The 25608-nt window shown below is 44.1% G+C and overlaps 1 protein-coding gene and 1 long non-coding RNA gene across 5 annotated transcripts in view; one reads left to right on the top strand and one right to left on the bottom strand.

The window, feature by feature from the left end:
* The window catches only part of LOC109451449 (uncharacterized), a 34832-nt gene extending 20889 nt beyond the window's left edge, over positions 1-13943 (top strand). The window contains exons 3-4 of the long non-coding RNA XR_012498756.2: positions 8261-12052; positions 12374-13943. This is a non-coding gene — a long non-coding RNA (uncharacterized LOC109451449). The remainder of the gene's footprint in view (positions 1-8260; positions 12053-12373) is intronic.
* Positions 1-25608, bottom strand: part of SLC14A2 (solute carrier family 14 member 2) — a 422069-nt gene that overhangs the window by 182286 nt on the left and 214175 nt on the right. The gene's annotated exons all lie outside the window — the stretch shown is intronic.

Genomic DNA, 25608 nt, shown 5'->3' with positions numbered 1-25608 from the left:
ATGCTAATGCTCATATCCCCAAGGACTTTGAAAAGGGAAACAATACTGGTTAAAGTCAAAATAACAACAGGCTATTTTGAAAATCTTAGCTTATTTCAGTCACAAAGAATTGTCAATAGATTCAACTTTTTAAATTACCAAGATGGATGGACTGAATTCAATAGATATATTTTTGGGGAAGCATTTTGCATATATAGATACCGCCAGCATTTCCAAATTGCAGCTTCACTGTTGGGGAAAAATAAATATTTTAATGAATGCTATATATTTTAACAGGCTCTGAACCCTGTAGTTGGTTTAAGCTAAGGCTACAATTTCAGGCATCTAAATAAGTAAATAAATGAGGAAGAAAATCCATGTTAATTGCAGTAATTTGCGGTACTTTCAAATTCTTAATTAAGAAATAAAATAGGATTCATTATCCATGCCCACTGTAGATGGCATACATAGATCACCATTATGGCCAGATACAAGACCCGAAGTTATTGCCATAAATGAAATAACAGAGGGGAATTGCTGGTGCATTATTGGCTGAAATGTGCAGACACAAAGAGGGAGGAAAGGGGGCCCGACAAAATGCCTATCCTCCATAAATGCTTGTCTTTTTTACCTGGAGATTGTATTACAGAATATCTCCCCTGAGCCTGGAGTCCAGCCCCCAATCTCTGGGATAAGTGTCCCCCCACCCCCGCAAGCCTCGCGCAAATTTCTCTGAGCCTGTCTGGCCACCCTGGTAGTGTCAACTTTTTCCCACTCACCTGCTCTAGGTCATTTGTGTGCCTGGACTTCAGATCCCTGTCTACCTCATTCCCTTGGTGAGTCCTACTCTTCTTCTACAAAGGTAGGAAGAAGAGAAGAACGTTTCTTATAACCAGGAGCATTCCGACTCACACTACCGGTATTTTGAACATTAAGCAATAAGTTAAACGAGGTAAAGCATATAATTTATCATACAAAAATCACTTTTGATTGGGACAAATGCCTAATTGGACAGGGCACTAGACATAAATTGGGACTGTTTCAGACAGACCAAGATGCTTGGTGCCCCCACTGAAATCCCATCCAGGTCCCCAGGGCAGGGCTGGGTGGGAGACATGGGTTTTTAGGCAGGTAAGAAGGAGTTCTGCTTTGGTAATGTGGGCTCTAGGGGTCATACCGATGGATGTCTTGAGAAAGCATTGGTACTCCTGGCTATGGGCAGAGATGGCTGGTCATCGTGCTTATGTTAGGAATACTAACATGGGCTGTAGTGTGTCTCTTAGGCCCTCTCTTTCCTGCGGTCCTATCCATCTTAGTCTTGCAGGCTGGCATGAACACTCATGGGCAGTCAGCACATCTGTGGACTCCATGTCTATTGACATGGGCGGTGTGGGCAAGTAATTGCAGTCAGCTCAGCAGGGAGAAGTGTACAGAGCATGAGCAAGTTGGAGGTGTCTGAGAGACTCGAGACGAGGGAAAAAAATCATGGAAGTCATCCACTGACGAGCTCTAAAAGGAATGAGGCATTTTGTCTGGGCTTAGACACTGAAGTGTTTTGAGTGAGTAGGACAGTTTTTGGTTTTACCTGCCTAAGGAAAATCAAAATTAATACATATACTTTTCAAGTGCCCATTATGCTCCACATGCAAGGCATAAGAATAGTCTGTGTCATACTTCTTGTTCTCAGGGACTTCAGAAGTACATTCCTTGAGTCAAAGGTTCCTCTCTTTTGAAAGGGAAACCAGAAAGAAATCTGGACTCAGTATCTCTAATGACGAGCCAGGCTGAACTTTTCTTGGATCATAGCCACCCTGAAGATCCCCAGGAAATTCACAAGGGCTGAATAGAGTAGCCATGTCTTGTGGGGTTCCAATTCTCAAAGAATCCTTCCTCCTGGCTGCATCTGGATGGAGTCCTGACCATTGTGGGACCTGGGAACCCGTTGCTATGGGAAATGTGAGCAATGATCTCTATTCCTTACCCAAACAGAATGATTCCGTTCTGCCTTTAGTTTTCTGAAGATTTATGGTAAAGAAAATGCAGAGCTTTTCCGATTTCAGAAGTAAGCCAAGGAGAAACAAATTCAAAATGCATCCATGAAAACTGAAGCTACACACCAGACTAGAAAGAAACCCCCACTCCCTGCCCCCACCATGTAAGGTGTTTCTGTAGCATTACCTGCTTCATGTGTACTAGGTTCTCTGACTTGGCTGAGATACTGAGTGACAGCAGGATATGCTAAGAAACTATAATGAAAGATGGGAGAACAGCTAGTAGGAGATCTCTGAAACACGAGAAACAGCCTGGGAAATGTGCCTTGTTACGCTGTTTCAAGGAGGAACCAGAAGAATTAGTTGCTGAAGTTCTTTTGAAGAGAGGCCTTAAATGCAGCTATGTCTCAACTATTACATTTGAGAATTGTTCATTCTTTTATTTATTCATTTTATTTAACAAGTATTTATTGAGCATCTTCTTTTTCCCAGATATAGTATTAAGTGCTGGAGATACATAGGAAGCAAGACAGGGGTTTACAGCCTTCTAAAAGGAACTTCTACTTTTAAGACAGCAGTGTTAAGACAACCCTGCTCCCTTCTTTCTGAATTCATTCCAAAACAACAAGAGAAATGAAAACCAGAAATGCAAACATCATGTTTGTTGAGGAAAGACTGCCAAATGCAATGAAGTTCTAACCAGAGGCAGGTAGATATTAAAAGATGTCTGTTGCCACATATCTCAAACAAATCTGCAGAGTATAGAGTTCATCAAAGAAAGCAGAACCAATGCCATCTTTCGGGGAAGAACTGGTCTACAGTGAATGGATTGTCTGTGAGAACATTCTTGGACTCTGCCTGGCTTCACTAGAAGCAGAAGAGGTGGTATAAACAAGAAAACACCTAGGCATGTCATCTCTGCAGTAAGTAGTCTATTGAGGAGGCAGATTGGAGAAGATAGTTTCAATACTAATCAGTCTTGCAACTGCCTACCTCTTCTTTCTTCTGGGGGAGAAGACAAGGCTAAATCAATATGTACACAAATGCATGTGTGTCCTAAGATGCATCTCGGTAAATGAAAGAGATTCTCTGCTGGATGGAATCATGTCCTGGCCCCAACCCCATAAATGTTTTGCAAAAAAAGCTGGTTAAGGACAAGCTTATCTCAGTCAAATATGAGTCAGAATAAAAAAGAAACCAACAGAAGAGCTCTGCAAAGATGCTGCAAGAAAAGAAGGTAATGATTAGAGAAAACAAATTGACAAAGAACATGTAACCAGATTGTGTTGCCATAGAGCTAAAGGAAACTGCCAAGCAAATGTGCATAGACAAACAACAACAACAACAGAACCTTAATGAAAAAGATCACTTATACAAAATAAGAGCTCAAGGAAGAAATGTCAAGACAACTGAAAGAGACGAAAAAAAAAAAAAAAAAAGCTAGCAGAGCTCAGGAGAGAAGTGGGGGAGAAACATAACGTCATCACAAAAATTAGGGAGCCATCAGAGGCAACGAAAAGGTAAACAGACACTGCTCAAAATCAAACAGTGGGCTTAAGAACAGGATTGATAAAGTGAGCAAAACAAAATGAAAATGAACAGTTAGAAATTATTAGAAAAAGAACATGATAGCTATGGAAGATAAAATAGGCCCTGTAGACCTGTACATATGCATAAATAGACCGGGCGGTACTTGATGAAGAGTATTGAAAAAAATAGAATAGAAAATGTATTTGGAAAAATATAATTACAAAACATTTTTCAGAAATAAGATATTTAAATCTACATTTAAAGCAACACCACACCAAACCAAACCAAAACATAAATGGTCTCAGAATAAGTTGATACGGAACTATCAGTCCAAAAGGTAAAGAAAGACTCTTTTACCATCTAAACAAAAACACGAAACAGATAATATAAAACCAAGCCAAACCAAAGTTTCTCTTCTAAGGAGGAAAAATTTGGTTGGCGTCAGAGTTTTCTGCAGCACCATGTCATGCTAAAAACTTCATTAAGAATTAAATAGAAAACATTTAAAAAATCTTATACTCAAACATTTGTTCAAATACAAATGCTGTGCTAAACATCTAATAACCCAGAAGTTGTGGTTACACAACAAACCAGGCTCTTGTCTGGACTAAACTAGAGGCTGAACTTTAACCAACAAGTAGAGAATAGAGAAAGGGTGGCAGAAATTTTTTTAACAATTTGTTTTAGGACTAATTAAAAAAACAAAACCTGTTGCAATTATGGTTAGAGGACATAATGTAAATTGTAATCAACTATAATAACATGAAAAACACTGAAACTAACCAAATTTGGAAGGTGAGGGGAGAGAGAAGGTGACAGGTAGCCAAGAGTCAAAAGTTACTACTTAGGGCTAATGCACCAAGTAATAGCAAAAAAATGTATATTAAAAATTATAAAGTTAAGATTAGCAGAATTATTATCACCCTATCACTATCATCGCCATCAACTAAAAATGGGTAAAATAAGAAAATGAGAGGTGGGAGAAGTGTGTAAATTTTATCATCTTGCAGAGCTGACAGTCCACAGCTACTAAGGATATAGAGGATTAAATATACTATATTTAATATGATGAAGGTAACCACTTAAAGAATGAATAATTTTAGAGTTTTCTAAACTATCACTATGAACCCACACATACACCAAATTAACAAAACGAAAAAATCATAGACCCTAAAGTGAAATCAAAGCAGAAAGCATATGAGAAGACCAAATATGATAAGCATATCTATCATATTAAAAATATAAAAGGAAAAATGTATTAGTCAAAAGAAATAGATTTTCAATTTAAGTTCTCAAGCAGAAAAACCAGTGCTATGTGCAGGAGGCCCAAAACAAAATGACTGGAAAGTTGAAAATGAAACAGATGGGCAAAGACCTAATCAGCAAAAGCAAACAAGCAAACAAAACAAAAATAAAAGCGAAAACTTGACTATCACACACGTAACAGACAAGGTTGAATTCAGGGCACAAAACAGTAAATGATGCCAAGATGGGAACTTGATTGCAAACTACAACGATGCTCTAAATATGAGCATTTATGCACCAAAAAATATAGCAGTAACATTTATTAAGCTAAAAGGCAGTACGTACAAAAATAAAGGCAGAGACGTAGGAATGGTAAGAGACTAACACAATTTCCTCAGTTCGAAGTAATCAGAGAATGCTTTCAGAATCACATTACACTTCATTTTGGGAGTATCAATATGTTTCAACTCTCTCTATTTGCATAATCAGCTACATGAAAATCTGACAGTGTCTCTTCCTTGCTATAAAACCTTCTATAGCTTCCCATTCCTGCTGCATGAAGTTCAAGTTCCTGCGTGACCTGGCCCCTGCCTAGTTCTCCAGCCTTCTCCCTCTCTACGTGTGTTCAGAGACTTCTGCACCACTGGGGGTGGGGTGGGGTGGTGGTGTCTCTTTTCCACACCTTCTTGCCTTTGTCTTGTCTAATGCTGTTTCTTCTCTTTGGATGTTCCTTACTCCCTCTGACAGCAGGTGGACGTAACCTTTGAGACTTCATGAACATGCCACTTTTCTGGGAAGCCTCCTTTGCCTCTAACCCCGCCAGTCACAGGACACAGTTAGTACATGCTTACATCTCCCTGTAGCTAAGCCAGTTCTTTACTCCAGATCATCCTTCACTCCCCACATGAAATTAGATACTAAGTCCTGCCATCTCTTCTCCTAGTATTTCTCAATCCCTCTGCAACCACCTGACTGTCGTCCCCTGCATTCCTGAGCTCATCAAAAGAAAACTGAGTATTTTGCCACCAGCCTCATCTTCTCCTGTTGATTCAGCACCCAGTGCCTGCAAGCCACCTTCCCAAAGCACCACTTGGCCAAGCCAGCTCCTTTGCTCCAAGGTCTCCGGTGGGCTCCCTTTCCTTTGTGATCAATCCCTTCACCTAATGTTAAGACTTTTTGTAACTGGACATAATGCCCTTTCTAAAATAATCGTCCCTCACTCCCATCTTACACTGTTCTATCCAGACTGGCAATCCCTCCCACCACGTCATACACACATGCTTCACTACGGCCGTCCGGACCTGCACTCAATTATGTTCCTCGTGTTCTCTCTCTCCCCTTTTCTCTGCTTCCCTAGCCCAATCCTGCTTCAAGAGCAACTGCAGGAGCACCCCTCCCTGGTCCACCAGCCCATGGAGCTGTACTCTGAGCTCTTTTAACTTTTATTATCAACATCCCAGCCTTGCTTTTATTATAATTCATGCACTTATTGGTGCATGCTTATCTCATTTGATAGACAGTAAGCCTTAGGAATGCTACCTTGTGTTTCTTCTACATTATCCTTGGCACCTCGCAAGGGACTGAGAATATAGTAGGTGCCCAGCCATCATATATGCTTTTCAAAAAACATAGAGTCTTTTGCTTCCATTCATGTCACTGAGCAGGATGCCAGCTCACCTGAGTCCTAAGCCTTAAGTGGTCTCTTTCACTGCCTCCTGCCTTCCAGCGTTATAGTGACCCAATTTCTGTCATTTTCTAATTATTCACCTAACCTAATTAATCACAATAGTGTTGCTTAATGTTTTAAAAACTGTCTTTCTATTCATAATCTCAGTGGACTCTCACATGCTACTGTGTTGTATACAAGACAGGAATTGTCAGCTCGTTTTACAAATGGGGAAACAAAGTCAGTGCATCACTGGTTTAAAGGAGGCCAGACCTCCAGCTTCTGGTTCTTGTCCAATATTCTTTACATCAGAGCGAGCTCTGTCTCTTCTCTAAGTTTTCAGAACTTTTCTCAGGAAGTAAGAATGTGTGTTTTTAAAACATTGATTTCTGTTAAAATTTCTCTTTATTTTGCTTTTGATTTCCCCTTCCTAGTGAAGACGCTGCCCTCTCCCCTGATGGTAAGCATTCTTTTTCTTTCCTGAATGATGGCCCCACTTGGTCCCCCTTCGGTTCTCTTCGCTTGAGTTTCCACTTAGCTCCGCCACCCCCTGGAGAACCATTCTGGCTTAATGCCTCCTGCATCCTTTCAAATTGTTCTTGTTCCTCGCTAGGGATTTCCTGCAGGGCTGGGCTTCTCAGCTAATGAAGAGCCTCTAGCTGAAGGCACTGTTCCTGACCAAGTTTCCCAATCCTGCTGGGAGGTGGGGGTGGTGGCTGGCAGAGGAAATGGCGGTCCTGCTTTGATACTCTGGGATCCCAGACTGGAGGAGGCTCTGCCAATGCCACTCTGGTGAGTTCTGGGACTTGCTGGTACCTAGTTTTGTTTTTAAATGACCCCCACTCGCCCCCCACCCCTACCACTGTATCTTTAAAATAATCTACTTTACCTTCCTCTTAGGAGAACTCCATCATACTACTTTTTTCTTTGTCTAAAATGTTCAATGGTATCATTTTGTATCATCTGTGGGGGTGGAGTGGGGAGAGTAATATCTATGCCCCAGGCATAATTGAATAGGAGTGACCTTTTATTATGCATTTTGGAGAAATGCTGGGGGCACCACTCAGCATAATTGTCCATTAAGTAAAGTGGGTTTTAAGTTGTCACAATCCTAGTTTCAGATATCTATTATTTTTGTTCTCCCTCTGTCTCTCCTAGCCATAAACTGGAACAGGTAACCCACCTGGGGTACATCATAGAAATTATATATATGTATATAGTTACAAGAAGCGGAGTACAGCATTAGGAATAGAGACAGTGGAAATGTAATGGCTCTGTGCGATGTCAGAGGGGTAGTGGATGGGGTAGGGGAGTTGTCACTGTGTGAGGGATATAAGTGATAAATGTCTAACAATTACATTGTTTTGTGCACCTAATAAAAAAATGTTAAATAAAAAAAATGTTAAAAAAAAAAAAAAAAAAGAAACTCATTTCCTTGGCTATCAGACTGGCCTGAAGGGTGGGCATGTGACCCAAGCTAGGCCAGCCAGAGTCCTTCCCTAGAGGTTGCAAAGAGGAGCTGGACAGAGGAGGCCAACTTTCCCGTGTGGCTATTGAACTGTCAGGATATGACACTGTGGGGGCCGATGGCAAATCCTCAAAACAGCCAATTTAAGGAAATGACATAACATCCGGAGAAACATAAATGAAGACTGAGGGATGGATGACATTAAAACTCCCAGTTCTAGTTATTCATAAGGCCAGATCCTATCCCCGGTTTTTCAGGAGTTTGGCTACATGAACCCATAAATCACATTTCACTACTTAAGCCAGTTTAATTTGTTAATTGCAACCAAGAGCATTCTGGCTAATAATATGACCTTTTGGTCTGTGACTTCTCCCATCACAGGTGCCAGACGCCCTGGTGCTGTCCCTTGGCTGCCCAGCAACACTGAGCGCTCCTAGGGGGTTGATTCCTGCTTACTTGTGAACTCTGAAAGTCCCGACCCTTTGGATACTGTCTCATCATTGGTAGGTAAGGCATAAAATGCAAGCGTGCCTGCAAGAATTATAGCTCCACAAGGCAGGGAACTCTGCCTGCTTTGTTCACTGACACGCCCGTCTGTCTGGCCAGGGCCAGGCACACAGGGGGTGCACGATAAATATTGACTGAATAAAAGAATCAGTGAATGGTGGCCATTCATTCATTCACAGGGCCATGCGAGGGCTGAGACGTCTTTTGCTCAGACCTCTTCAGTCACTGCCCACTGCATCCTGAATTTAACCCTCTCCGTCTCACCTCAACCTACTTGTCTAGCTCTGTCCCTCATTACTCCCTACCTGTTCAAAGCTCCTTCTAATGGGAAGTAGGAGATAAGTTAACTTGACTGTGGCCTACTTATATTTCTGCAGCCCCTGTGCCTTTGCTTGGTCAGCTCCATCCATCTGAAAGTCACCTTCTCTCTGCACTTTACAATCTCACATTTTGAACTCATGCCTCAAGGCCTGGCTCAGATGGAACTCACGCTATGTGGTTGGTCCCATTGAGAAAGAGTGGCATGTTCTCTTGGACCCTTATAACAAACCTCAGCCTTCACCTTCAGCCACCATATAGATAAGAGCTGCAGACGCACACTCCTCTCCCCCAGTGGACTCCAGCCTCCTTGGGTGCAGTGCTCCTGTCTCTCTGTGCCTTGGTCCCTCATCTTTTCCATCTGCCCCACTCTTCTCTGCCACCTACTACCACACTTTCCCGCCAACCAGGTCCGAGCACAGTCTCACATGAAATGGCTATCTGATGACTATTATCATACATGACTGAATCTGTACACATCGGTATAAAATGGTAAACTCTGGCCCAACTGGGAAAAGCCCACGGAATCAGGCTGCATGTCTTCTCTGCAAAGGCGGCTAATAAAACTACAGGCTTCATCGGGGAATGGCTGATAAAATACATGGCTTATGCAAAGTGCTTAGCCCAACGCTTGGCACAAAATTAGGTGCTTAATAGATGTGGGTGGTGGATGTTATCGATAGGTCACAGGTACCTACAAAGCCAAGAGGACATTACTTTTTTTTTTCTATTTCCCGTCCAGTGAAGTCTCAGATATTTACAGCCTGACAATTACCTCTATTTCATACCTAGCATGTGGCTTCCCTCACATCTACCCTCTTCAAGGGTCTTTGCTGTATGGCCTCCTCCCACCGCAGCCAGCCAAGCAGCTGTTGGAGTCCACCGCATACCACAGCTGCCCCATCTCCTGGGCCAGAGGAGGAGGGAAGGGACGAAAAGGTCAGCCCCACCGTGAACTTGCCTCCCATTCACTGCCCTGCCTGGGACTGGGACAGGTGGGACAAAACCAGGATGTAAAGTGAGCCCGGCTGCTTTGATGAAACTCCCTTTGCCACCTGAGCTGCCAACAATGAGCCTCCATGAGGAAATGGAGCTGGTTTGGGTGCTTTTTTCTATTCTCCCTTCTGCACATATGCGCAGTTCACTCTGGAGGTGCTGCTTCTCTTACTGAACCCCTAAATAGCTCCAGAGGCTTACAATGGGCCAAAGCTCTAAGACAGAGAGGGTGTTCTCTTCCTCTCCTTTTGTTTCCACATTTCTCTCTCTGTCTCTGGCTTACCTCCATCTGTCTCATTCTATGTATCTGTTTTTTTCTCTCTCTCTTTAGCTGATAGCTCTATGATCCCCATCTCTTTCTTTTCTGTCATTTCTCTAGCTACCCCTTCATTGTCTGTTTCTGTCTGTTGCTCTCATTCTGACTCTCTCTTCTCTCCTCCTGCCTTCTTTCTTCTCCTTATGCCTTTTGGCTCCCCAGCGTTCCTTCTCGCTGCCATGATGCTGCACTCGTGAAAAGGGGACCATCTATCTGTCAGAGACAGGCTCTGCCAACCTCAACCACCTCTCTCCCGCTGCTGGCAATTATCTGGAGGTTGGCACGGGGCCCAGAAACTGCTGCTTGCACCGCCCCGTGGCTCAGGGCCTGCTCCGCCACGCCAGCCCCCTTGGAGGACTGCTTGGTGCCATGCCCAGGATGTGACAACCTGCAAAGGTCACACACACTCCAAAGAAGATGGACTGCTCTACGAGTGGAACTGACATTGGGCAGGTTTGCAAATGTCCCCCACCCCAGTCTTTCTAGCATTTCACAGAGGTGAGGTATGAGCATCAAAAAATGGAAATTGTAAATTGCACAGAGCACCCCCAACACACACACACACACACACACACACACACACACACTCTCTCTCTCTTCAACATTGCACATATCTCAATTTTTAATTTCTTTTGTTTCTTTTTAAAGGGTAGCATTTGAAATCTGCCTTATTTGAAATATTATAACTGACTCATCCACACGACTTCACTGAAAGTTGGCAGTGTGCCTCGTACCACCCGGCTGGAAACTGACCTTATGTTTATAGGATGCTGTGCAGTTTGGTAAACTGAGACACAGCTATGACCTGACTCTCTCTCAGGAGCCAATGGGATTTCGGAGCTCACAGGGACTTGGGAGGTACTCATGCCAAGCTCCTCATTTTGGAGCTGGGAATCTGCCGTCCAGAGAAACTGAGAAAGTTACTGGGAGTCAGCCAGCTAGTTGGTAGGAAAGGCCAGACAGGCACTCAGGTTTTCAGGAGCTGATAAAGTATACCCCAATGCCCCTGCTAGGAAGGCATGGTAGAGTTATTGTCCTTTAATAAGGGAGGAAACTCATCTTTCAGGAGGACACATGATTTTTCTGCCCAGGTCACTTGGTTATTAGATGCTAGAGTTCCAACGTCTTCCCATATCTTATTTATTTAAAAATATATCCTTCCAACCAGTCTATTAGCCTCATGAAACATCCTGGAAATCAGACATATTGAGAAAAGGGCAGGCCAGGCCTATCACCTTGGGCTCATTTGAGCCTTTTCAGCTGCTTCTGAGCATGGAGGCTTTTAAAATCAATACTGAAGCAAAACTCTGTCATAACGTGCTTACTCACATTCAACCAGCCTTTGGCTGAGGGCTGGCCATTTGTCATAGGTTCATTACCCGGCAGGGTACCCCGTACCGAGTGTGTACATGGTGCTGTGTGCCACATGCTCTTCCTCGGAGACCTGCGTTCTCAGGGGGCTTAGTGACAGTAGGAATTTACCTGTATGCACTGCGGTGCTGCCTCACTCAACATACAGAAAACCCCAAGAGGAAATGGAAGTAGGCAAGCAGGATAACTGAAGGGCTATGGAACACCTTCCAAACCTGGCTATGACCAAACCGTGCCTCACTATGGGGTCAAGTGTAAAGTGGCAGATTGAATGGCCTTGGCTGTTTCCTGTGGCCTTTAAGAATACATTTCCTGTTTAATGATGAAAGCTGTCATTGATTGCGCATCTCCATGGTACCAGATGCTATTGGAGTCTTTGCATGCATCGTTTCCCTTAATCCTCACTGCCACCCTGCGAAGTCAGGGCCACCATTGCCCTCTGTTTCCCTCACTGAGGCTTAGGGATGCCAAGGCCACCCAGCTGTCAAGCGAGGGAGCAGGGGCTGAATTCAGGCTTTCTAACCACAAGGCTCACCCCTGTTCTTCACCAGTCTACCTGTCTGTCTTCTCGTTAGCCCAACTTACAGGGAACCCAGATTAGAGACTTTCTGCAGTGAATTCAGGATCCATGTCTCACGGGAAGGAAGAGACAGCAGAGTTTTTATGTAAGTAGTGGCAGATGGGACTGCTTATGCGGGAGGGTGGGGGTTGAATCTGCCTGTGTCCTACCTGGGCTCCCAAGGGCATTGTGCATCGCAGCACATTATAAAAATAAACGTTTATCAAATATAATCACCCTGAGAGAAACAAAAATTTGATGCATGTTCAGCATGTTTTGTTTTAAAAGGGGAGAAATAGTCATAATGCTGTCAACTATAATAAGGGAGGGCATAGATTGCGTAGTTAGTCGGTGACAAGCAGTTTGCAATGTGCTTCCATTGATATTTCACAAAAATCTGCGAATTAGGTATTATCCCACTTTGCAGGTGAGGAAAATGAAAGTCCAAAGATGTGAACCACAAAGAAAACGCCCCACAAAACCTCTGCAGATTTATTCACATTGTAAGTGTAGGACTGGGATTCAAATGTTAAGCCACCTGCTTCCAAATCTTTTCCACGATACTGCTCTCAAGGAAGTACACACTACCATTCTGAAAGCTTTCCTACTAAATAATTGAAACTCCAGAATGCTCCCCTTCCTTATTAAAGGGATACGTTTCCATTACCTGGACCAGTCACTGAGGCAGAACAAGGTCCCTGACTGTGCTCTTCCGCGGTTCAGTTTCCAATCCTCTATCTCGGAACCCTCAGGCTCTGGTGGACAATATATACCTTCTGCGTGGCAGCTTCACAAGGGCGCCCGAAAACTGGGGGATTTACTGGCCGTGCTAGACCCTCGTCTGCTCAGAATGCAGGACGCGGCCTGCCAAGGACTGACTCCGTGGAAACCAGGACCCCTTTCAGAGAGTCCGCTGGCTCTAAAAGTCTATGCCTTTGGTGCTGAGGTTTTATTTTCTCCTTCGATGTTGTTATGGGGGACAGTTGAAGAGGAAATTCCCTATAGTTCAACAGACTCCAGATTTATGGAGTCGAGTGAACGTATTTGCCCGTGTTTGAAACTGCTGAAGAGGGAAAAAAGAAATGTTTTCTACGGATTTATGAAAGCAGAAACATTGATTTGTTTTGCTTGGGATTTGTCACTCTTTTAATGATAACGCCATGCTTTTGGGTGCTTTGAGAGGGCCACGTTTCTTGCAGGTAAGACAGGTGCCTGGGGACACTGGGACGTCCGTTTGGTGCACTTTCTCTTCCACCCTCTGCATTCCTCCCACTCTGTGTTCCCTTTGTAATTCCCACCTGCAATGATCCCAGTGTCCCCTGTCCCTGCAGACCATCCCAAGGAGGGAAGCAGTCTAACATTAATTCATAGCAATTATGAAGAACTTTCAGATTTTTGTCTTTTAAAAAACGTTGGAGGTGAGTAAATATTACCTAGCCAAGTATATTCTTACTCTCAAATGACATAATTTCAGGCACTTGTGAGAGAGATGAGTTTGGGTGAAATTCGAAGGTCTTTTCATTGTCCTTCTTGTTGTATCACAGGCAGTGGGGGATTCTGCCTAAACGTGAGGCTGGCTCTGACTACAAACATACACTTTGCCTCAGAGCTCTGTCTTTACAGAGCCAAAATTATATGAGACATTTCAATCTCAAATATCTGTATGAGGCTTCCTAGCAGAGTTGAGGGATAGGTTCTAGGGCCAAAAATACATTAGGCTAGATCCTAAAAAATAAAAGAGTAGACTGGTGCTAACGAAGTATGGCTAAAAATGCTGCTCCTAGCAGGGGCGGAAGAAAGAGAAATGCAATTCTCGTTATAAATTGCTCAATTACACCCAAGCTAGGTGACTCCTGGAGATGACCCTGTCACTCAGATTCACTCTCACTTTCTCCAATGTCCCTTAATGCAAAGGAGCTTCTCTGAAAAGTGACCACAATAATGCTCTCCACTGTGCAAGTTCCCCCAATGCAATAAAAACTTCTAGCAAACTCTGATTTCTCTCTGCATGTCTGCTCAGCAACCAAGAGTCCCTGGGACCAGCAGGTTGCCAGTGTCAGGAATAATAAGAAACAGAAGAATGTGGGAAGGGTAGAGTAGGCAATAGAAAATAAGGGCCAAGTGGATGAAAGAGAGGGAAGGGTTTTGTGGGGCAGTAAAGACAAATTAGGGAAAGTAAGGTTGATCTCAGACAGCCTTTGTGAGGAAGGTGGGAGGTGAACTCCGGTAGGAACGATTGGGGCAGGTACTCAGGACCTACAACACTGGGTATTGAGAAACGGTTTGAGAGCTATCCATTTGGCCTCCAAATAAGTGAAATGAAGGCGAGCCAAAGCCTTTTCTCTTTCCGTCTTCCAAGTCACACAGCAAGACCCAGGAGGCAGGAGCCAATAAAATCTTAAAGACACCCAAGGACCAGGCCCACACATTCCAAATGCTTCTTAGGGTGATATTTTCTGCAACAAAGCAAAATGAATTTACAAGTATCTCATTAAAGCTGCAGGGGAGGGAGACTATGAAAAGTTTCTAGGGAGGGAGGGATGGTAAATGGAATTAATAGCACAGAACTCCTTAGTACCCATTATTACTAATTTAAGATATGTGAAATGTTATTGATATTTTCTTTATTCAGTATATAATCTCTGGTGTTGGTCTGAGGCATCTTCCTTAGGGCTTTCTTAGCTTTGTCACAGCCTAGACTTTCCAGTCTTATTTTCCCCTAAGTTGGAATGCTCGCCAAAGGAAAATTCTCCTATCACAGAGGGCTTTCAGGAAGAGTCAGGAAGTTTTCCTGAATCACAAAATCTGGGCTGGCTCTACCTCAAGGTAGAGTGGGCAACCCCAGTGTTTACAGGTGGGGATAGCACCCTAACAGGAAGACTTTAATAGGAGGGTACAGCACAGAGGCGGTGATGGGAAAAACAGGCAAACCATTAGCATGCGATTTGTGAAGTGCCCTCAGTGATAGCCTCAGTATCTACCTTCTCTTTCCTACTGGACTTTTGAACATGGCTGCCTGAAATGTTTCGTGTTGGAACCATCATTGGTTTAAGGCAGCATTGTTTCCTGTCAGATAAGAATATGCTTAAGAAGGTAATAAGAGTCCTCATATCTTCATGAAAATGGCTTCCCAAGCCCTTAGAACCCAGTGGTTCTGTCTTAGAGAGCAGTGTTGAGTATTAAAGGAATTTGGAAGAACATAGAAGCCAGAATTACTGACCAAAGAGGGTGGACTTGGGTAGGAGCATATGAGGGCACTGGGTGCCTGGTAGGAAACAGCTCAGGGAGAGAGGAAGGGGACGCAGTAAAAGAGGCTGAAGTTGCCGGGGGCTGAATGCAGCCGCCTCCAGGCCTCTGCTGAGTTCTTCAAGTTCAGTTATCTTAAGGCTGGGTCTGCATAGGTCTTCACCACACATTTATAGGTTCTTCTAATGGGGAGCGCCTCCTGCAAAGCCACAATGAAAGCCATCCACTGCAATGAGAGTGGTCACAGCGTGAGAGCTTCTACCTTCCTTTCAAATCCAGTCTCCAAATGTCAGAACTGGAAGGGGCCATATATTTCCTGGATTTCTGAACGTTTTCTGATCCGCCTCATGTACCAGACACGGGGTGCAGTCAGTCCTGGGAATAGACGGTTGCAAGTTGCAGTCCTGGACCTCCGGTACTTTTAGTCCAGCCCCTCACCTCCCTCTTTTCACAGTTGAGGGATGTGAGACCTAGCTGGGAGGTGACACACTCAGGTCACACAGCTTGTTTGAGGCAGAGGAGACACACTGGTCATCACAAGATAGCCCTCAGTGTGGTCAAATGGGAAGCTCTCTGAAAGGGAAACAAGTTTCTCTGGAGAAGGGAGGTGACGACATCATGAGGACAGAGTGTTTATCCTCTCGAGCATTTAGAGGTCAAATACACTGAAGTCCTGTGAAGGTGAAGTCCAGAGAATGCCCAGTCACTGGCAGCTACTGGCTTTGGAGCTGACAAGATGGCTCTCTTACTATCCACCCAAAGACACTCATTTGCTTGGAGCTTGGGAGAGGGCACCCTGGGGAATTGAATGGCAGGTTAGCTTCTCCTACCTGAGCTGCTGCTCTTTTCATTGCTGGAAGGAGTGTGGATTTGACAATTGCTCTTAGAGGATCACTCAGCAGATGTGCTGCACTGAAAAACTGAGGGCTCTCCAAAAGTCAACCTGCACCCAAAACCCCTGGCTGCACATGGTCCTCCCATCTCGGACCCTCCCCCACTATATAGGGAGCACCTAGGTATAAATGTTCTATTTTACTGTCCTTTGTACCCCAAGGTATAGTTTCCTATACATCAGTAAATTCACTCGCACCAAATGTTTTGAAGATTTTTTTAACTTTACCAGAACCGTGAAAGATCATGAAGCAGTGTCACTTCACATACCACCCAGACTTTGGGGTGACATGACATTACCCCGACTCTGCTGTCACAGCTTCACAAGCCTATGAGGACATTGGGGCTCAGAGGCTGTCCCTTGGCTAATAAATGTGCTCTTGGGTAAGTTAAAAATCTCTCTGGGTCACAGCTTCTTATTCTGCAAAAAGAGGAGGCTGGACTAGAAATATTCTAAGCTTTCTTCCCAGTCTAACTGAATTCACAGATGTGGGAAGGGCTGATGGGCCAGCAGAAGTGTTGTTGAAATCAATGCATGGCTAGTTGATCATTTCAAGCACAATGTCAGGAAGAAAAGATGACTCTTCTGCTGGGGGGAGGGGGATGAAGAAATTTGGGGGTGTGGAGCCCCCACAGCTCAAAGAGAAGGGCTTCTCTTCCTTAGTGTCACCCACAGAGTGCGGTTCCCGGCCCAGAAGCCGCGGGGCTACCCTGGGTTTTGCTATGATGTCAATTCCCCTTTCCTAATGTTCCGGGAAGAACATTTCATGGAACACAAATCACTGGTCCTTCATCCTGTGACAGCAAATGGAGACTAATGATAGGAACGGGGACTTAAGAGATGCCTTTACATTAGTTCGCATTGCCGCTAACTTGTTCCAGAAAGTAGTTTTGTGCTGCTCAGTTCCCAGCCTGAGGGCCTCACCCTGGGGGCTGCAGGAGGGCAGATGTTAGTCAGCAGTGCCTCCCCCAGGCAGGCATCTCTTGAAGCCTGAAATCCCCATTGTAGGCTCTTCCTAATTCCTTCACATCCAGAGCAAAGCCCCCATGTCCTATCAGCTCCTCGACACTTCTCTCAACACCGTTCTCCCAGGACACCTGGCGCAGGCACGTCCTCTGCTTCCCCACCACATCGCTCAGCAACTCCTGATTTTTAATCCTCAGCTCCCTATTGGAGAACATCTGAACCCAGGACACCCCTTCTCCTCCCACCCCTAGAAGGCAGCTACTCTCATCATCTTACCATTTTACAGATAGGAAAATGGAGGCACAGTGAAGTAAGTTCACTTGGTCAAGGCCTTGCAGATGGTAAATGTCAAAGCCAGAGCTGGAACCCAGGCAGTCCAGTTCCTGAGGCTGTGCATTTGACCATAAGGCTCTTCTGCCTTTTTCACTTTCACAACCTTCCTGACTCCCAGTCACAACTCCCTGGTCCTTGGAAGGAAGCCACCAGCCAGTGACTCTCTAGCCTGCTGCTTCCACACAACGCTTGTAGGGTTCTAGAAGTTTCCCAACTGCCTCTGGGCCTCCTCAGAAAGATGGGGGCAAAACTGCGAAGTGAAACAAACTGGGCCACTTTCATGAAACTCCCTTTGCCACCAGAGCTGCCAACGGTGAAGCCCCATGAGGAAACTGAACTGGCTTGAGTGCTTTCTCTTATTTTCCACTCTGCACATATACACAGCTGACTTTGGAGACCCTGCCTGGGGGAGGTGGGAAAGGAGGCATGAGCTGTGCCTCTCTAAATCCACTGCACATCTAGGATGACGTACGGAGGCTTTTGGGTACCATTGTCCAACAAATCCATTGGAAAAGGACTATTGCTATTTATTCTTCTCTACTGCTCCAGTCTTAAATGAGATCCAATCTTATTTGATAGTTGAATCCGAGACTCAAAGGGATTGAATGTGTGGGGAAAAAACACACCTCTTCGGTTATTGCAAAGTACTGTGCAAAATGGGCTTTGTTATGACTTATTAATATTCACCCTTCACCCAAAGTAGAATTGATGTTTTAAAATTTGTATTCATGTGCACTCCCTAATTGGGGGGGAGTGCCTGGCAGCCCTGTGTCCAGGCCCCTGCATCTCATGGGCCCTGCAACCTCGTGCTCCATGAAGGCTTCATCCCTGCAGGCACATCTTGGTTGAAATAATAAGGCATTTCCTCACGTTTCTCCAACCCCACTGCCCACCTTGCATTTATTTCAAGGCTGTCTTTACCTCAGCTTTGAAAATCTGCAACAGCCCTGCAGCTGGGAAGAGAGTGTATCATTTGGCTTTTTGCCCAGAAAATAAGATGCTTCAAAAAGGTCATCAAAAAAAAAAGTCTCTTGGGGAAGGAAAAGAAAAAAACAACAAAAAAAAACAACAACCCTTCTCTCTCAAGGTTAATTGAGTGGAAGGTGAACTTTTGTCACATGCTGTCCCTTTGTGAAAGCTGCACACCTTTAAATATGCGGAGAGGGTGACTCATGGGAGAATGGGCGGGACTATGGCTTGGAGACACAGTGGTCCCAGGCCCTGAGTCTGTGGACAGCATTTCCACCACGGAGTGGCAGACAGGAGTGTGCAGACACACAGCCACTGTACATGGAACCCAGTCCTTTGCAGGGCACAGGGGAGTGAAGGCTGAGCACCTGCCCTCAGGGAGCTTTCAGTCTTGAAGGTGAAAGGGGGCCAAGGACTAGGATGGAATGAATCAGAGACAAGCAGTGTGTCTGAGGTCGCTGCCTCTGCTGAGTGCTCAGGGCTGGCTGGAACTGACGTGCTGCCGACGGTGCTGCTCTGAGCTGTGGGAAGCCCGACTTACTCAAAGCCTTTGCCCTTGTTTCTTACTGTACCTACACCCAATGTTCTAACTGGGGACAATTTTACCCCCATGGGGCACTTGGCAATGTTTGGGGACATGTTGTTATAGCTTGTAAGGGGGTACTACTGGTACTAAGAAAACAGAGGCCAGGAAGCTGCTAAACATCCTACAGTGCACAAGTTAACCCGCCCCACCCCCAACACACACAATAAAGAATTATCCAGCCCCAAATGTCCATAGTGTCAGAGTGCGGAAATCTTGCCCTAGAACTAGCTCTCACCACCTCTATCCCATCCACATAACTTCCTCTTTCCTTCCCTTTATTTAGTTATTTGCTCAAAGCCGCCTTATCAGAAATCCCTTCATGACCATCTTATACCCAATAAAAACACCATATCTCACTCCATCACTCTGTTTCTCCCTCACCTTGCTTCATTTTTTTTCATAGTTCTCATCCTTATCTGATATACATATGTGTGTTTCTGTGTTTGTTTATTAACTGCCTTCCCCCACTAGAATATAAGCTCCACGAGAGCAGGGACATTATCTCGTTTCTCACTCTATTCTCAGTGCCTACAACAGAGTATAAAGTAGATGCTCAATAAACCTTTGGTGAGTTAAGGAATGAATGGATGCCAGTCCCAAGCAGCTGCGTGACCCTGAGCCTGTCACTGAACAACTCTGACAGACATTAGGATTCTCATGTAAAAAAAGAAAGCTGAGGATGAAAATGTTTCCGTAGGTCGTTTCAGCTTTAAGCTTTTTTTATCCTATAAAAAAGTGGAACTTGACTTGGGAATTTTGGATGACTAAGAGGGCAAGTTTACCTAAGGGAGCATGGTGAAGGCAAAGGTGGATGATAGAGTCTCTGCTTCATGCAGATAGTGTAGGAGCTAAACAAGCAAAGCGCTTAGCCCAAGGCTACGTTCCCCCCAAGGGCCCAGCGAATGACAGTGATTATTATAGACACAGAATTCAGGGCTAGGATTAGGGTGAGGCAAGTGAGGCCCGAGTCACAGGCACAAAATTGAAGGAGGTGCCAAAAAACTTGGTTATCAAGATAACTATTATTGTAATGCAATATTTAAAAAAAAAGTGAAAATTAATGCAAAATCCATAGTGAGTGAAACATCAAGATCTTAAACTAAAGACAAGATCAGCGTTACTGGTTTTTCCTTTTGCTTCAGGCTCCAACATGGCTTGGCACAGCACTGCTACAGATCCTTTCTTTATTCAAAAACTTAGTAATTTTGTTCCTTTCTAAATTTTTTTGCACTAATTTTGATTATTAAAAACAGTGTATCGAACTGTGATTTGCCTTGATTTCTGAGCTTTTCATCACCTCCTTCAATTTTGGGACTGAGGTTGCTGCTCCCGTCCCTAGGTCTCCCCACCCTAGGTCTGGCCCAGAGTTGGGGGTACTGGAGAGCAATGGGAGTATCTAGAAGCAGAGAAAAGCTCCTGACATCTATCCCTAAGGGAGAGAAACAGGGTGACAGGGAGCTTTTGGGACAGCTCATGGAAACTTAGAATAGGGGGCTGGGCTTCCTAGGCAGAAAGGAGCTGAGTAGAGGGGTCTGATTCTAAGTGAAAAGGAAAAAGAACCCATAGGGCTGGGAGACTGCGGGTCCTGGTTTACCTGGGCCAGTCCTGGTTGCACCAGTTGTCTCAGAGCAGTGATTAATCATTCCTCTGCTTGCTTTCTGAACTGTCCTGGGTTGACCCATAAGTGTATGGTGACCTTGGGTCAGGCTGCCCTCCAAGCAATTGCTGCAGAGGGCCTCTCTCGACCACTACAAAGGAGAAAGATGCTGCCCTTCATTTGAGACCTGATCTCTGATGATGCCTGATGCTGCCGGAAGAATTCCTCAGACCCATCTCGGACCTTTGCTAGCTTCATAACTTTGACCCCTTGCTCGGTAGCCATTTTTAACATGGCTGACCTTGCCCTTGTCTTGTCAGCCTCTCAGCCCCTCTTGGCCTTGACTTGTGACTGGCTGCCAGCACTACGGAGTAGCTGTTGGGGAGAAACTCTCACAAAGAAACATGGTGTTTTTCTAGTTTGTGGTCTTAGAGAGAAAAATGTAAATGATAAGAAAAATAATCAGTACAAGAAATTAATGTCAATTAAAAAAAAACCCTTTATTTCCATAGTATTAGCTTAAACTTCAATTCCTTTTCTGTTGCATTATTTGTCCTAGCTTAAAATGTATTATGCAAGGTACCCAGACAGACATACCAAAGTCCCATATCATTCACACATGGTGTAAACTAATGCAATGAATTTAGTACATAGTATATAAACTCAAGTAATAAGAAGTGTTGAAACCAGAGGGGCATGTACCCTTTGATGATTGCAAAAAATGTATTTGGTGTCTTTTTTTAAAAACGCATTTGTTTTTCATCATCATCATCATACATTGGATTGTTAGTGTCTCAGACCCTGGGCTACACACTTTACAGGCACTGTCCCTTTTAACTTTATCCCTACAACAGCTCTAACAGTAGATGATATTACCTCCATTTTAAAGATGAACAAACTGAGTCCTACAAGGGTCAAATTGTGTGAAGTCACAAAGTTGGTAAATGGCAGACCTGGGATTCAAACCCAGGTCACTGAGTCTGAGCTCTCAGCTAAACCCAAGAACTGTCTTGCCTCCCATTGAGGGCCAACTGGCAGCCAAAGACATCTCTTACGCATGTGTCCAGTCCTCTGTCAAAGGGACAAATGAGCAGACATCTCTGCAGTGCCCTCCCTTTATATACATGAGTACACTACCCTACCCAAATCCTAAAGTATTCTGGTTAACTGAGGTTTGAGTTGTTTAATGGGCAAACAGATAAATCAGGAGGTAATTACTCATGTAACCAGCAAGATGATCTTTTAAAATAGATTGCATTTGACCCCTTGAATAGTTTATTGATGACCTATGATTTTTTTTAAAAATCTCTGATAAGGAAGAAGCTTAGAAGTCATTTGATCTAAATCTCTTTGACTGTTGAATTGAGAAGCCAAGAAACTTAAACAAAAATGGTTTATTCGTAAACTATCTCCAAGATGATTATATCAACATGAATAGGAAGGAAGAATTCATTGGCCTCAATTTGATTATTTATTTATTTTTCCAGGTGACTTTTTAACCCGTTTTGGGGAATAAATCAATTTTATATATTCCAATCCTTCTTCCCTTCCTTTCCATAATCCAAATCCTATTCACTCTTCAAGTCCTAGTTTAATCCTAACTTTTTTCATGGAATTCTCCCAATGGTTGGATAGTTATTGTGCCTTCCCCAGAACTCCTATTTTTCTCAGTCTTCACCATGGTACTTAGTGCTTGATTATTTGATTGCTTTCTATTAACTCTGTCCTTCGAAACTGATTACATGTATACAGAAAGTATATTTTCAACTTCATGCTTCCCCAGAACCCTTTTACTTAGGGATTGGCTTTGTAGCAAGTGCTTTCAGGGACTTGCCCATGTTCCTTGGACCCTTCAGTGGTCTCCAGTGAATTTACAACAGCCAGTTCTGTATCTCTGTGCTTGAAGGTTCTCCCTCCTTCACTCAGTAGTGGAAAGCTTGTTCTTTGCATATACGGCAGGCCAGAGTTTCAAAGAATGATCACCCCCTAGCAGTAGCCCTCAAGCCTATGACTCTTGGAAGTGGGTATATAAGCACACCAGCTCCCTCACCCCTTGAAATGGTTCTGAGCCATGTGTTTTATACCATTTCCTAGAGTTTCCTTGAGCATTAGTCTCCACTGGTCCACAGCAGCAGCTGGCTAAATAAGTGATGCACGCTTTAGTCACTGCGTTTTCTTCCATGTATTACTTGCCCTACTTCTCTCCTGCTGTACCTGCAATTCCCAAGTAAATGGTTTGTACTCACATCCTTATCTCAGGGGCGGATTCTGGGGGGACTCAAACTAAGATGGCATAGAGGGTACAGTCAATATTGACTTGTTGATTGACCGATGAACCAACTGTACGAGTGTTAACTTGCAGATATAGGGATTCTGCATTTTCTGTTCAGAGAGCATGATGCTGGCCTCCTCAGTGGTACTCATCCAATCCTCGTTGCATGGAACAATGACGATAGGCATGGGTCCCACCTCTACATCATCTGGTTCTGTTTGCTACTTTGTATTTGTGATCCATTACTGGCTTTGGTAAGCACGGAAGAGCCAAGCAGAATTATGTCAAACCTGCAATACCCCTCTCCCACCTTGCTGCTACCAGCTGCATATAATTCTCGAGTTGTATTGTCTTCACACTGATTACCTCCTGACAAGGCCAAGCAGAAATGTTGACCCTGGGTTTCAACTAAAGCAAAGGCCTCTTCCCTTTGGAAATACAAAAAGGATGGGAAAATGTACAACAGCAAGATGTTTCCTAACAGGGCCGTGTCAAATTTATAGATAAATAAAATATCAAAGATCAAATGAGGCTAAATCAGCAGTTTGGACCTCTCCCCAACCAAGCAGAGCATGTACTGTCTGACTCCGCCTTGGAGTGATTTCCAACTTTGTGAATCACAGCTGTAGCCAAGCAGAGTACATCCAATAATGCTATTTGTTTTCTACTTAAAAAAAGAAAGAGAGGAAGAAAGAAAGAAAGAAAGAAAGAAAGAAAGAAAGAAAGAAAGAAAGAAAGAAAGAAAGAAAGAAAGAAAGAAAAAGAAAGAAAGAAAAGACTGGGGAAATATATAAATGGCTCACAGAAGAAGGGGGCATTAGCAGACAGTCAGTCTGACCATAGCGAGACAGGCAGATGGTTTGTGGGACCGACGCCAGCTGGGTGTTTCCATAAGTGATCACATATCTCCTCTCTGTGCCCCAGCACTCGGCTTGATTAAGAGGTCAGGAGCAGGCTGCCACAGCACGAGGCCAGAGCACACATGACATACAGCCGACCTGCCGGTCGCCTAGAAACAGCTCTGTCAAGAGGCCCGAAGACAAATCCATTTATAAGCCCACAAGTTTGGGCCCAGTCATGCTGACTATTATTAAACATAAAGTTTGATTCTTTGGGTTTGCTTTTTGAAATGCCACTCAACCCCTTTACTTTGACCTCACATCACTTCCTCTCCTTTCAAATATGGTCATATCTTTTGATGAGTGACAATACCCTTTCAGTGGGATTCTAGGAAGTGAGTGAGGGCGGAGGCAGGCAGACAGGAGAGGGAAGGGTTGAGGGAAAACTGGGTGAGATCTGGTTCTCTTTTCTTCTCTTGCGGAGCACTTACTGTGTGCCCAGCACAGTGGAGGAAATGTAGGCAAAGGAGACTGCGTCACCCTTTCCTGGAGAGCCAGAGGTTAGTGTATATGGAGCAGTGTAACCCAAGGATGTAAAGGGTCAAAATGAGAGGTATGGACAATGTGAACTTTGAAATGGTCAGAGAGGTGGGTGGAAGTCTTCAGAGAAGAGGTAGACCATGAGGTAGGTGGTATCCATATGGAGGAAGAGGCAGGATTTGCAGAGATGCACCAATCATCTGGGCAACCTGAGGAAAGTCTTTTAACCTGTGTACATTTTGGTAGGTTTTCTTCCCTTGTTTTTAGAGTGCAGGATGGAGAACTTTCCAGATAAAGGACTCAGAGAATAGAGGCTGAGCATGATAGTCGAGGGCCAATAAAGCCCTGGTCTGATGAGAGTGGACCTTGAGACTTGTTCGTTCATTTGTAAGTAATCCCACTCTCAAGTGATTTCCATGGCAGACCTGAGTGTCTCTTGGAATGGTGACCTGCCGGCCACACCTTCCTCTGCTGATGTCCATTCCACAGGCCCATCTGCTCAGTTATGGATTCTGGTCAGTGTCATTTTTCCCTCTCTGCTGATGAGAAAGACAAGGGATGGGGGTTTCCCAACTATAAAATCTACTTGGTAAATGTTTACTATGTACCTACTTTTAGTGAGGCACCAAGACAAGAATATTGGGAGAACCGAAAATCTACAAGTACAGTCTGTCTCTTTCCTCAGAGAGTTCACATTCTCTTTATGGAGAAGATCTAAAAATAAATGCATAAATGAAGATATGCATCAACAGAGGTGTAAGCAATGGGGGAGTTAGAGGAGAGTGTGATCATTTGTGATTGGAGGATCCAGGAAAGCTTTCCTGAAACTGAAGGAAGGAAGAGGGCCAGGGTTTTACGTACAAGCTTATATGGTGAGTGGCAGTCAGGAGTAGAAGCAGATTCTCATATTCACAGCTTGGTAAAAGCAACTCAACTAGATGGACAAAGCCCGTGCTAATTTCTGGAGATTCTGTCCTACCTGGCCTAGAACCCTCTCAATTTACATATTATTATTAATAACATCCTTCTTTGTTTTCAAAATTGTCCTGGTTTGAACAATGAATTGCATCTTAATTATAGGTAATGCTTTCAGCAGCCCTTCCAAAAAATTCCAAGATGGCACTAGCGGATCAGCCATTTTGAGCTGCAAGCAACATGGCAGACAGAAGCGGTTAGCTTGAACCAAGAAATCCTCTTTATTTTGCTTCTAAGTCAACAAACACAAACAAACAATATGAATAAGCCGAGGCACTAATTTTCTGTGGAATAAACCAAGTGATGGGAGCAGGTGGGCATGCCAAAACTCTACCCATTGTTGAAGTACACTGCTAATACTCTGAATGATCATGAATAATCTATTAACACACTTGAGCCACACTCAGTCTTGCTTTGCAGACAAACATAGTCTGTGATTATTTTACA

The sequence above is a fragment of the Rhinolophus sinicus genome, chromosome 4, assembly GCF_057876585.1.
Source record: "Rhinolophus sinicus isolate RSI-liver-muscle chromosome 4, RSI-T2T, whole genome shotgun sequence".
Classification (NCBI taxonomy): domain Eukaryota; kingdom Metazoa; phylum Chordata; class Mammalia; order Chiroptera; family Rhinolophidae; genus Rhinolophus; species Rhinolophus sinicus.
The sequence above is the reverse complement of the archived record's forward strand: the minus strand, read 5'-3'. Positions and strand labels throughout refer to the sequence as shown.